A 12,867-nucleotide genomic window follows, 5' to 3' on the forward strand; every position below is an offset into this window, starting at 1 on the left:
CCCATATGGCCCAGCCACGGGCATGCGTCGACACGCTCGCGTCGATTCGCGTTGGATGGAGGAAAAGAGCACGCAACCGCTGGACACAAGCTCTGACGCGCGCGATGCTCGCTCTTCGGCTGCGGCGCACTGTTGGTTGACCATTTAGTCTTCAACCGTCCTTGTCCGGCCTAAAAGAGCCTGCTCTAAACTAAGCTTGAAACAATAACTTAGTGATCTGCATGCTCTTTTAGATATAAATAACACGTTTGATTAATGAATGAAAGCCTGCCTCAACAGTTGCTTTTTACCTTTGAAGTAACAATAATACTGCAAAAAATGTCGACATCGGTGCTTGCGCTCGCGTCGTCGTATGCCTTCAAGATCGCTTTACTAACACCTGCACGACCATGCCATATCATATCAAAAGCTGTCGTACGATTTCGTTTTGGTAGTTCATTGCACAGCCAACTATGTAAGAATTAGTTGTGCAAAGTATCATTGAAAAATCTCTATTAGAAATATTGTCGCGTATAAGTGACGGTGAAGAATGATACAGAGTCAAACTGGGAGTTACAAATTTAACACTTTATTGGGCGAACTTGTGCCCAGCAAAACAAGTAACACTCAATCGCGACGATAGCGGCGACCAAAGTCTGCGATCATCAAAAATCTGATCTGCGGGTCAAGCACGTCGGCTTTTATACATCAGTCATTGAAAGTTACAGCGTATTCGCTGATGCCCTCACGCCTTTCTCAAACTACTAAACCATTGGTGGATCGCAAAATGGCGGTGTGGTGTACACGCGACTTCCGGTTCGAGGGTTATCTCTTCGGTTGCTTCGTTCAGCTTTGTCTGCAGTTTCTGCTGCGTGATCTCCCGCAATTCGCGAAGAAAACACGCTTCTGCAACGTGATTATAGTAGGCTGCTCGGCATTAGAACGCGCGAACTCTTCCGTGCAAGGAATTATAATGTCCAACCCTTCCCCTACCAGAAAATGGGGGTAAGCGAAGCTTGTCGTGTGTTTCTTTGGTGTTTCTCGGAAAAATTGCACTGACAAGTACCACTTTGTGGTCGAACCACAACCGGTCACACGAATGCAAGTGGTTTCGAAGTTCTATTTGAGAAGCTCTCGTTCAAACATGGCCGTCGCGCTGGCGAAGTCGGCGCCAGCGTTGTCGAGGCGTGCACCACCGTTGTCGGGTTCCTGGAGGGCAAGGTGACGCTGACTTGGGCCTCAACATCGCGCTCCCGCAACTCCGAGTCAGCGGCTCTTCGCTGACGTTTCGCCTGGGCTTCGGAAGCCCTCACGCTAGAATCGGCACGTCGACGACGAGCCCTTCCCCGAGCGAGTTCGCGCGCCGTTGCTCAAACGCAGCTTGCTCATCAGCGGGACGCACTACGCGAAGGCTTCCCAACCGGTCGCCGAGACTGGTCCGAGGCGAGGGAAGCTCGGCAGAGCTCGCGCCAACCCCCTTTCTTCCCTTTCCCTCCTCGCGACATACTAAACGACCCTGATTGGCCACGCGCGTCACGTGATCCGGCGCCGGCGCAACTGGAACAGTGGCTCTACTGTGCGAGGAGCCGGATTTTTTGCGTTACTACTACAACGCCACGGAAACTCGTGAGCCAATACAAGCTTGGCTTGCAAAATGGCAGTTTCGCCCGAACGATGAAGCACCTATTGTGATAGAAAATTAGCAGAGAGCCATACCAAATAAGCATAGTACTTTTATAGGCCGTATCAATTTGTAAACATTCGCTTGCTAAGTTAACAAGCATGGTCTAAGCGCGCAAAAGAGTCATCAGACTCGATGACTGCCGACACTCGCTATCAAAACGCTCGCGTGAGAAAACGCGGCAGCCGCTGCGAGCGAAGGGACCTCCGTGTTGTCTTTCGCTTCAACGCAAACTTAGCGCCGAAACACAGAACACGCACAAAACTACGAGCCGCCGACGCTCCTATAGACTCTGCCCCCAATGCAGATCGCTCTCAAGATACGGCCACGCGAACGCTCGCAGCCGCCACATGCGCAGTTGCAGCCGCAGTAGAATTCCGGCTCCCCCCCCCCCCTTCCTCCCCTCCTCCCGATGCCTCGCAACCTTGGTGCCTCGCGCGGGATGGAAGATTTCTCGCTTCCTGCCCGCTTTCCTCCCTTTCGCGCGGGCGAGATCGAGCCGCGATCGTCGACTCCCCTCGCACGCTTTCACTCGCACATACAGCGTACGGCGCGCGGCGACGGCTTTATAGCCCTTGGACATTATACGGAACCTCACGGCGACTGCGACGACGACGGCACAAACGCATCTGGATTGTACATATAATTGTTGTCGCAATAAAATGCTTCGTTTTCCAGGGAATGAAGCACACAAAGGTAATTTGTTCACTCACCGTCAAACGAGCCACCGTGAACGATGAGCTGTGGGTACCAAGCGTAGCAGCCACACTATGTGAAGATCATTTCGTCGCAGGCAAGTGTTTGGTGCTCAAGTGCCAATACCCCCTTTTTAACGATTACTTAAATACGCACAGGGGCACCTAGCAAGGATCCTCGGCACATTGATTATGTGCCGTCTTTATTCTGGAGGTGAGTCTAGTGTTTAGGTCGAAACACTTGTTTTTATATAACGTTTAGAAGGGTAGAATTTCTGGACTGTTATTAAGGCATGTGGATCTGAAGGGAAACAGTACAAAATAAGACCGGACCGTGTTGATGATGCACACAGGGCAGGCACACAAACGAAAAACAACGAAACGGTGTTGGCTAAAGTTGTTAGTCTTGAGAAAGCGCAAAAAAAATTTTAAATATTTCCGCGATTAATTCTTAGAACTTCAACCCACCTTACACTGCAGGGCGATCTGTATTGTCTTTTTACTGTCCAAAATACTACTCAGCCTGAGTCGGGCCAGCAGAAGTCTGCTTCGCTTGCGAAAGCTGTATGTCAAGTGCTTCGATGGCTATCGCTAAACGTCATGCTCGAGTGCCGCGAGTGAAGGAACTTTAATCAAATGCAAGTTACCACACAAAAAAATGAAAAAATGAAGAGAAACAAAAAGACTGCTCATTCACTTTTCCTGATCACAAAGCTTTTTATGAGAAGGGTTCCAACGGCTGCGAATATATTTTGTTGCACGAGCTCACGCAACAACATGCAAACAGCAGCCACTTATGAGGTTGACTTGCGACTTATGAAAAACTACTTCTTAGGCTAACGAACGTTTATTTGCGCTTGGTAAACGTTAGAAGACTACTTGACGTGACACAAACACGTTAGGGCATGAAACGCCCGCCACCTAAAAATACACAAGTCTAAAGGTCGCCAACGTAAGTACGAAAGATCGACAGCTTGCACCTACCTTTCGGAACTGCCCAGCGGTGCTTGCGTCGTTGTTTTTAACCGAACCTGCACAGATTATGGGACACAGCTGTGCCGCACAGATTTTGTGGCACAGCTGCACCGTGCCCCACAATCCCTTGCGACAAGCGAGATTTTGCTATCCACCTGTTCGTGTCGCGCATGCAATGGGGTTATACAAGGTTCGTTGTCACCAGACAACGGATAGAACCATCAATTTCTTTTGTTTATTTCAGTACTTTCAGGGCCGGAGGCATTACAGAGAGGAGGGGGAATACAAAATCGGCGGCAGTTTCCTTAAATTTCTTGACGACGGTGATGGCAGCGATGAAGGCAGGGTTCCAGTCATTTCCAGTTCAAAGAATAAATGAATTTATACAAAGGCTAGTTCGGCACAGCGGTATTCCTACCTTGAAGTTGTGGTCAGTGCGTGAACATATATAAGATGAAGAAAGGAGTGCGTATCTTTGAGAACAGGGTTGGTATAATGAATTCTATGAAAAATACATAAGCGAAAATATTCACGGCGCAGAGAAAGAACGGAAAGACCAAGTGCTGATTTCATTGCAGATACTCTTGCTGTTCGGGAATAATTTGAAACAATAAAACGGGCGGCGCGGTTTTGGACAGACTCTAATGTGTTAAAGTTATCTGATTATGATCCCGAATAGAGCATGTATATTCTAGTTTAGGTCTTATTAACGTCCTATACAGATGAAGCTTAACGGTGCTTTTAGAAGCTATGAAATGGCGCCGTAAGAATCCGCGCGTGTGGTTAGCCTGGCTAGATATGTAGTTCACGTGCATTTTGCAAGACAGATTGTGTGTTAAGTGAATACCCAGATATTTGTACGATGAGACAGGTGATAACGAAGTGTTATTAAGAAGATAGCAAGGGGTATTCAGGAGAACGGCTGGAAATAGGCAGGTGTTCGCACTTGGCGCTGTTCAGCGTCATGAGCCAGCCGCTGAACCATGAAGAAATTGTGTTCAAGTCCGATTGCAAGCATGCTTCACCAGAGGGATTAGTAATTGAACGATAAAGTACACAGTCACCTGCGAAAACATTTATATAGGAGATAACGTTGTTAGGAAGATTATTTGTGTAAATTAGAAACAATACATAACCTTGAATCAATAATACAAGGTCATTGTATTAACACTTCACGCACCCACTTAACACACCCACACATATTCACTGTAATACTTGTTCCTACGCGTGGAATGTCTGCATTTAAAGCCCCAAACTGGTCACTTCTGCACTGTTATCTGTTAGCTGCATAACTTCTCTAATCTTACAAGGGTTATGCGCTATTTTATATAAATTCTAGTAGTACTTTATTTGTTACTCAGTGATATTGTTATACTTACCAAAAGTATTCTATTTCACATCGTCATTGGTGGTTTTTGCAGTAGTTAAGGAAGATTTTTCCTTTTTCTTTTTTTCTTTTACTGTACCATGTAGTATCGCCTGTTTGTTTCTTTTTGTAAAACTGTCTAATACAAGGCCCATCTGCTTTGGTCTCACTCAGACTGGCTGTATCGCAAATAATAAAAACACAGAACCTTGAGGTACTCCAGATGTTACGGAAACAAGGGGTGAGTCATAATCATCAACTGAGACATATTGACTACGGTTGGAAAGGAAACATTCAATCCAGCCTAATACCTGATCGTTAACATTAGGAGCGCCGAGTTTAATTAGTAATAGATCGTGAGAAACAAGTGTCAAATGCATTAGCAAAGTCTAAAAAAATGCGATTCACAATAACATTAGCATCCATACCGCGAAAAAAATCATTAGTGAAAGAGAGAGAGAGAGAGAGACAAAACGTTATTTTGATGGGGCACGGAGATGCATCGATCCCCGCGGTGGGTGGAGCCTTCAGACCAGGGCCCCAGTGGCAGTGGCAGCACTTTCGGCTCTGGCGATTAGCTTTCGCTGATCCTCCAGTGCCGAGCTGGTCAGCACCATCTCCCACTGCTCGTGCGTTACGTTTCGATTTGGGGAGTTATTGGGGATATTTTGGCATGCCCATGTGTTGTGGTAGAGGGTAGCTCGCTCTGTACAGAAAGGACAAAGGGGCTGATAAAGGGTGGGGTACGTCGCGTGAAGGAGCGTGAGGTGAGGATATGTGTTGGTCTGGAGTTGCCTCCAGGTCGTGGCTTCAGCTCTGGTGAGGGATGGGTGCGGTGGCGGCATCGTTCTTCTCGAAAGGCGGTAGTGCTGCAGTATATTATAGTGAGTTTGTAGTGTTTCTGTACTTGGGTCTTCTGGCGTCTCCTGCAGTGCCCTGTTGTAGTGGCCTCGGGCTATCTTGTGTGCACGATGGTTTCCGCTGACGGCTTCATGTCCCGGTGTCCAGATTATTATGGTACAGGGTATTTCGTTGAGGCGATTAAGAATATCGCATGCTACTGTATGTAGATGGCCGTTTGCGTAGGCTCACAGTGCTGACTGACAGTCTGTAAGAGTATATAGTTTATCATTTTGTCTCGATGCCGAGATGGCGAGGTCAATGGCGGCCTCTTCTGCGGCGGCGACGTTCTGCGTACGAACGGAGGCGGATACCAGTTCTTGCTCTCTGTGCCCAGCCACGCTGATTACCGTGCCGTCCCTATTCGGGTACATGGCTGCATCTAGTGAAAAATAGAAGCTGTGTCTCACACGAAAACAAAAATTCTGAAGTCATGTTGACATGAATTGAAAATGTTGTTAGATTCAAGGGAGGTAACAAGATGAGAATAAATATTTTGCTCAAGAAGAACGCTGGTTGGTGAAATGGGCCGATGGTTAAGTATTGAAGCGGTACTACCTGATTTATGCAATGAAACCACCTTCATCGCCTTCCAATGCTGAGGGATGGAGCAACTCCGTAATGATTGTCCAAAGATTTCACGAAGAATCAATGATGAGCAGGTAGATGTACTTTTCAAGAACTTCGTTGTAATGCTGTCGATAGCTGAAGATGATGAAATCTTCTGTCTTTCAATTAAATCTGGTCAGACCAACGGAATCAATGATTATTGGATCCATGGGCAAAAAGTCAGATCTACAAGGATGAGGGAAACATTCGGCAAGGTAGACAAAAAACACAAGGCAAAAAATCATTTAACACTTTGCAGCCGTCACTATGGTGTATTGGAGTGTTGTGATCATCGCAAAGGTCTACTGTAGTCGGCTTATTCACGCTGACCACATTCCAAAATTTTCCTCGGATTAACTCTAAGCTGGTAGACATTTTGTTTTGCTTCAGACGCAATTTGTTTATAATCCGTGTTAGCGGCGGCGTAAGCGTGCCAGCGTTTGGCCGTTTGTGTTGCCTTGGACGGCCGGAATAGACTTTTTTTTTTCTTGTTCAGCAGGCGCCGCAGGCGCGCGTGAAACCACGGAGCATGAGAGTTAGATTTAATGCGTTTCTTAGGGATGAATTTATTAATTAAAAATTGACTTTTTCTTTGAATAAGCTCCAATTTTCATCAACGTTGCACGTGTGAAAACTTGTAATGAAGTGAGGTACAAAATCCATTAATTTGCGGTTTATAGACTCAAAGTCAGCGTTGTTATAGTCTCGGATAACTTTTGACGTTTCGGTAGCGGGAACAGACGTGCGCTGTTCACAATAAATGAGGTAAATAAGTAAGCCAGGTAAATATCTGAAACAGGAAAGAAGCTGGGGTTAGTAATGAGAAAGAGGTCAAGAATGTTAGCAGATTGCTGTGCAGATCGTGTTGGCTGAAGGACAAGTTGCTTTAAATTAAAATCCAGACAGCGGCTGATAAAGGGAGAGCACTCAGATGAGCAGTCAGATGAGGGAGGAGAGTAATGCCAGTTAATTGCTGGAAATTAAAATCACCAAGAAGTAAGAGTTGACAAGAAGGGAACAGGACAATTAACTCACTTGATACATCATGTATATCTGAACTAAATGTCAAGGACGAACTGGGCTGGCCGATAGCACACACAAAAAATAAAATGGCGATATCCGAGAGAGACACGCGTACACACGATTTCCAAATGAGTAGCAAAATCTATAACACAAAAACTCAAGCCGCCACGTACGGCGATCAACACTCCGCCACCAGTACGCGATATACGGTCACAGCGAAAAAAGTTTAACACTCTTTCACATTCAAAGATTTCATAATCTGCAATATCACTCGAGAGCCAAGTTACAGTCAAGATAACAATGTCAGCTGAACACGAGTCAATGGCTGAAGACCGATCATGTTTGTTACGCACACTGCGCACATTGGAAAAAGGAAGGAAATAGGTTTAGCGGCCGGGCGAGCAGGTAGATATAGCGAAAAACTACTAGCGGCGAATGAAGCATTCGTGATAATATTCGTGGAAGCCGAAACACCAGATGTGCCTCTGGTCTCGCTGGAACGACTTTCGGCAATATCTACTTCATAAACACGATCGATGGTGGAACAATAGGCGTAGCACTTTTTCTTGATGTACAATCTGTTCAACCGCTATAGATACTTCTCTCCCGAAGCCTTACCGAATTCAGCCAACATTTTACGGGACTGGCGTGTGGCGCGAGAGAGGTCTTCGCTAAATGATACTTTGGAATTTTTGAACTTTCTGCGCTGCGATATTATCTTTTCTCTTAATTTGGAAGAATCGAATTTAACTATAATTCGTCGACATTTTTCCGATACGTACGAGCCCAGTCTGTGAGCACGACGATACCTTCGTCAGGAAAAGGATAATCCAGTTTGTCTGAAATAATTTTGGGAACGTGCTCTTCAGACTCAGTGCCCAAGTTTCAGAGCTAGTGTCCAGGATACCGAAAAAAAATCTGGTTATCTCGACGGGAGCGATCCTCGAGATCGTCTAGCCGTAAATTTATTTGCACCTGACTCAGCACGGATTAGCATCGGTTGGTCCCGGGTTTGACTCAATGTCGCCTGCTAACATCAAAAGCTTGACAACATCTGTGCCAATCCACATATTGTAGAAACTAACACTAGTGGGCAGCGCATAAATGTTGCTGGTACGTTTAGCGCAATTGCAGATCAAGATGAGAACAGATTCTGCTAATACCAGCAGCTGCAGACGCGAAGTGCCAGATATTAAAATAACTGTGTCGTCGGCATACGCCTGAACATGAACGCCGGGGGGGGGGGGGGGAAGTCAAGGTCCAGGAGGGAGTGGATGATGATGTTCCACAGTAAAGGACTAATAGGCGAACCCTGCGGGCTGCCTATGGAAGGGCATGCCGACACGTCGCCTGCACTGGACCGGTACACTACCCTCCGGCCCGACAGAAAGGACCGAAGCATATGGTAAAGGTTGGCGGAGCAGTGGTGCTTCCGCAGAAAGAACAGGACAGCGGCATGCCAAACGCTGTCAAAAGCGCCGGTGAAGTCCAGCGAAATCAACACCGCCGGGGTCTTCGCAGTTTTAAGCGAAAACAGGCGTTGCCGCAAGGCATAAAGGGCTAGAGGGGCACTCCGCGCATGAGTGAATCCAAATTGGCGGGGATGAATGAGATTTCGGGAGCAGAGAAAGTAGTAGAGCCGGGAATTGAGTAGACGTTGCATGAGCGCACGAATACGAAACTATTACGCCATTGCCTCTTCTTTCATGCTTATGTGCGATCAGCTGTTGGGAATGCAACTGAGTTTTCGCCAACGCACTGTTTGATTCATGGTGCAAAATGAGGAGCGGTGAAGTGAAGATCTGTCAGGACGTTGGCTGCAAAAATTGTGACTGGCATATTGAGGAATGGAATGAATCTGTGTGTACAAGTTCACGGACCGTTGCTACATAACGACTACTTGGGTTGCCTGCTCTTCGCGATGCGCGCCTTCCGTCGAGGATAAGAAAAAATGCACTCATCCGCCACCGTTGTAGCGCTAACTTCGAAGCAAAGGGCTTGATCTCCGGAGCGTCTGCATAAATGAGTACCGCTCGTTCTACGGTGACAAAGGGAGGAGCGGCGCTTCTTGGCGTATAGTAAATTTCTCGCACGTTATATACATACATCCACCGAAACTCACACGCAAACTTACGCCCACTCGATTTCCGCTACAAGAATAAGTGCACAGACGCACACTTGAATCAATGCACAGAACCATGGATGACGGCGCGGAACCATGGGAGACGCTTTATGGTGCCATAACCTATTGTTCATAAAGAGCACGGTCTGGCAAGCGCAGCATTTCCTGTATGATAGCGGTATGTCGTAGACGACGCCTGTCTCAAAGGCGACCATTCTTTTATGGTGCTTAATACTGCACCAGTGCCAGCTTTGTGCGCCGCTCATGGTGCTTTTGTGCACAGCAGCGCATAGATTTGCCGAAAACATGACATTAAGGCGATATCTTTCGGCTACTTTCTGATGATGCGACATGCCATACATATACAAACGGCTAACAACCGGCGCATTCATAGCACTTCCTACATACACTAAGCCCTTAGCTTCCGCTTTTTTTTCTTCGCATCATCCGTTCACTCAGGAAGGACAAGATGCCCTCACGATACCATGACTGAAGTATTCACTGTAGTTGCTTAGGAAATATTTCGCCCTACCGAAACTGGCATGACTTTTCAAAGCGGATTACTGGAAAGCAATAGCCTTCTTCACTACATTCCAATGACCCGAGCCAAAGTGAAGAATTGGCTTCACAGACTGAGGGGCGTACATCTAGCAAATGTCTCAACCCCAGAATTGTCAAGTTTTATACGATTCATATTTACGTTTCAGGGAGGATAAACGTGTAATTTCTATGAGCACTGACATCTCTTCAAATTTGCGTTCATTATTATGCGGCATTCCAAATAAAAAGCAATTCAGAGTAATCTGTGCCTCAACAAATTGACACGTGGATTCTATTCGCTCACTAAACATTCTTTTTAACCTCAGCAATGGCAGATAACATAGCAGAGTTGTTTTACAATAAAAGTTACTTTAAAAAAGCTTGTGCTTTGCAGAAATAAATGCAGCAATAATGTGCAACACCATTATACGTGTAGCCGTAATTGATCAGTTGTTTGAGCACGAAAACTGTGTTTATTTAGCACCTTTACGTATAATAGCAGCACACAGTACGCCGTCATACCACGTTTCGCAAGCGACTTTTTTCCGACATTTTGTTGTTCTAATTAGAGAAAAGACAGCCCTATAGCATGATGACTGCTTTAACACGGATGCTTTGCTTCGCTCATACAGGGCGGCAGCGCAGTAGGAGGGCCCTACTGAACAAATGAAAGGACAGAAGCTATGCATGCAGCCATGTTGCACATCGAGCAGTTTCCTTTTTACCTTGCCGTACAGATGATGGCGTACAGCACTAGCTGTAACGATGATAGATGGCGTCTGGAATTTTTTAATATCCTGTATTGTACTTCTAAAACCAGACGTTGGAAGATATGTTTTAGAATAACACGGAATTTATACGAACATCATCTCTGACGCGTATACCACTATTCGTACGCAAGTGCTTTACGAAACTAATCAACGATAAAGTGACAGTGGTGGTTCTTGCTTTCCCTATCCCCGCCTGAGCTTTGCGAGAGCCTCACCCCTCTTCTGGGTCGGACAGTGACACTTAACCCAGAGGAATAGGCATAATACCTACGCGCACAGGCCTACACTTGAGGGACTAGAATGTAATACCATCATCAATACCGGCATACCTACACCTTCGATTGAAGTACCTTGAGGATCGACGAGCAGTACTTCCCACATTATAACTTTCGCGAGCAGACGTGTCATGCACCGGTTTCAGAATCGGTCCCTCTTCGTCGGCACATTTGGGGACATGGTTTTCAGCATCGGCCCATGTTACTAGGCACTGCACATCATGACATGCCTTAGCTAGTCGAGAAATAAGCAACTAGTCTTCGCTTTGAAAGCTCACCGAAAGAAGGCGTTCTAACTTCCAGTGTCGCTGGAAGACTCGTCAGGACGTCCACACCGCATCGTGCGCTAGCCGTGATGACGACGCAGTACGAAGTGTCTGCAGTGGTCTCAAAGTCCAAGCAATCATCAGAAGAACTGTTCTCAATGCATCCACCAGGGCTTTCCTTTCGGTCGCATACTGTGTACTCCTTGCACACTTTCACCTTGTAGATGTCTAGAATGCCATGTATCCTCGTTGGTGGCTCCCACTGGAGTCTTGCCATGGACGGTGACTTCGCGACAAAATTTATATTCTTGGGTTCACTTGGATCTGAAGAGCAGGGTGTGAAAATGAGGGGGTTAATCAATCACACATTTTTAATCGACCGTTCCTCGGACGAAAATGCGCATGAACACAAAACACTCTTATTTCATTCGCCATTCTCGCCAAGATTAAAGCTGTTGTATATTAAACTCGCAACACGTTAATCTGCTAAGAACACAGCCACGCAGCTCTAAAAATATACGTGCTAGCTGCATTAGCTGCATATACGCCTAGCTGTATATTAAACTAGGCCAACAAGGGGGAAGGCCTGGAACCTCGAGGTATATTTCAGTACAACGGAATTGGCTAGTCGCTCAATACGGAGGAAATGAAACCGTAACGCTTAAAATGCGGAAGAATAAAAACACACATGCACATACAACTGGCCACAAATGAAGACCCTAATTTTCATCCTCGCCGCCAATCAAACAGGACGTGTTTGCATGTGATTACTGCTGTGTGCAAGTGACCAATTTGCTTCGCTTCCATTGCCGGATTGTTTGCGCTCGGTTCATGTGCATTTGTTACCTCTTTCCCTCTCATGTAATTCCTGATAAGCGTTCGCTGCAAGCCTAGCTTAAATATTCTCGCATAACAACCAGTTGTGCCATTTCGGATACTGCACTAGTTACTTTTAAATTAGTTACGTCCTATCATCCTAATTAACCCTGCCCCCCAAAATACCATTTGCCTCTATACCTCTTGGCCAAGATTTCAAAGCATAAAAAAGAACTACTGAGAACGACTTAGCACCACTAGAGCATAATATAGTTAGTTAGAGCACGGTGTAAATTGATTTTATTAATGCGCTGTGAACATATAAGTCTCGAATTTATTCATTTGTAAATGTCATACTTTCTACACGGTACGACTTCTCGCATTACTTGACTATGTTGCGAATCCACTGCGCGCACATAAATATCAAGCGTGTTTCTTTACCACAAAAAATATTACACGATATCTTGCATATCATCATCAGTTTCTTCTCTCTGTGTTTTTTTTTGTAAATATAACCAATCAAATGTGCACTGCTATAAGGTTTTTTTAATATCATTGTTAATATTTATAAAGAAGATTATATGCCAGTCTGACCCATCCCTTCACATCGCAGGATCGCTGATTAACAGGTGCTTTATCAGCATTACCACGGAGTTCTTATTAAAGAAGTGAAATAGAAGAATAATTCTAGCCTTGTCACCACCATTGTGAAATTTCAACTCCTGGATGCACAAACTTACTGCGGCATATTAAGTTTAAAAACACTAAAGCATGTGCTTGATGAAGGTGTTATATCAGAAGCTACTGCTTCTGAAAATGTTGGTCACAATTAACGATGCTATGCTATCAC

The 12,867-nt window shown here is 45.7% G+C and overlaps 1 protein-coding gene and 1 long non-coding RNA gene across 6 annotated transcripts in view; one reads left to right on the forward strand and one right to left on the reverse strand.

Moving 5' to 3' along the window:
* Positions 1 to 12,867, reverse strand: part of LOC119463475 (uncharacterized) — a 562,544-nt gene that overhangs the window by 276,718 nt on the left and 272,959 nt on the right. The window lies entirely within an intron of this gene.
* LOC125940444 (uncharacterized) overlaps positions 1 to 12,867 on the forward strand; it is a 405,801-nt gene that overhangs the window by 259,260 nt on the left and 133,674 nt on the right. The gene's annotated exons all lie outside the window — the stretch shown is intronic.

Source organism: Dermacentor silvarum, chromosome 9 (assembly GCF_013339745.2).
Source record: "Dermacentor silvarum isolate Dsil-2018 chromosome 9, BIME_Dsil_1.4, whole genome shotgun sequence".
Classification (NCBI taxonomy): Eukaryota; Metazoa; Arthropoda; class Arachnida; order Ixodida; family Ixodidae; genus Dermacentor; species Dermacentor silvarum.